Source organism: Octodon degus, unplaced genomic scaffold, assembly GCF_000260255.1.
Source record: "Octodon degus isolate 3935 unplaced genomic scaffold, OctDeg1.0 scaffold00004, whole genome shotgun sequence".
NCBI lineage: Eukaryota > Metazoa > Chordata > Mammalia > Rodentia > Octodontidae > Octodon > Octodon degus.
Genome location: NW_004524580.1, coordinates 24212641 through 24213811, shown reverse-complemented (window position 1 = coordinate 24213811; position 1171 = coordinate 24212641).

Genomic DNA, 1171 nt, shown 5'->3' with positions numbered 1-1171 from the left:
AAAAAATTAAAAAAATTTGTTTAAATGTTAACCATCTTTGAAATATAATAATTTGAATGTACTGATTTGCTCTTTAATGTTGAGCACTTACTACACACAGTGTGTTTCAATGGAAATCTTTCCTCTGTATTTTATCTCTTTAAAAATGACTTTGTAGCCAGGGAGAAGGCTCAGTGGAATAAGTGCTTCCCCGGCAAGCACAAGGGCCTGAGTTCAATCCCCAGTTCAATCCCCGGTTCTGCAAAAAAAAAAAAAAAAAAAAAAAGACTTTGTAAGCTATCAATATACTCAAAAAGGATTTTAGTTGACATCAAGCATAATTCAACCAACATTACAAAACTGCTGATGCATCTTTAGGCTATGGAAATATGAACCCTGCCCCTAAAAAGGGGACTCTATTATATTTTGTTCTACACTGTTCAGACAAACTTGGAGCTGAGTCTAGTCACACAAAGAGGGTGACACAGGCATATGCTCAAGAGGGGTGACTCAGGTTTGCATATCACATCATATGGGGGGGACTGAGCAAACACTTGGAGAAGGGGCTCATTGTGAGGGGGATAAAACTTGACTTCAGAGCTCCAAGAACAAATTTCTCAGAACAGAAACTGGACTAATGCTGCGAACTTCGGGAGATTGGTTGTTGTTTGGTGGTGTTTGGTCCACATATCTGCTTTTTATAGCTTTCCCATCCTCCCTATTTCTGGGTTGCCTCAACTTAACTCCTGTCTTTCATAGAATCTTGCTGCAGTCTGATGTGTTACTTCTAATATCCTGTGGTAGAGAAAAACATCAGAAGCAAACATGTTTAGAGTGCATGAGGGCCGGAGAGATAGCTCAGTGGAATAAGTGCTTGTCTGGCAAGTACAAGGTCCTGAGTTTGATCCCTGGTACCACCAAAAAAAGCAACTAAATTAAAAAAAATCATAAAGTGCACAAATAATTTAAGTGGGGTCCCAAAGTTTCTCCTATGAGTTTTCTGAATCCATTTTTTTAAAGAATAGTTTTACATAACTCACTCAAAAACATGTAGTTGAACATTCATGATATTTCTGGTAGGAATTTTCAGTTAAGAATAATGAAGATGATAAAAACAAAAGCTATAGCTCAGTAGCCCAGCACCTTCCTGGCAAGCACAAGGTCCTGAGTTCAGAGGAGGAGGAGGAGGAGG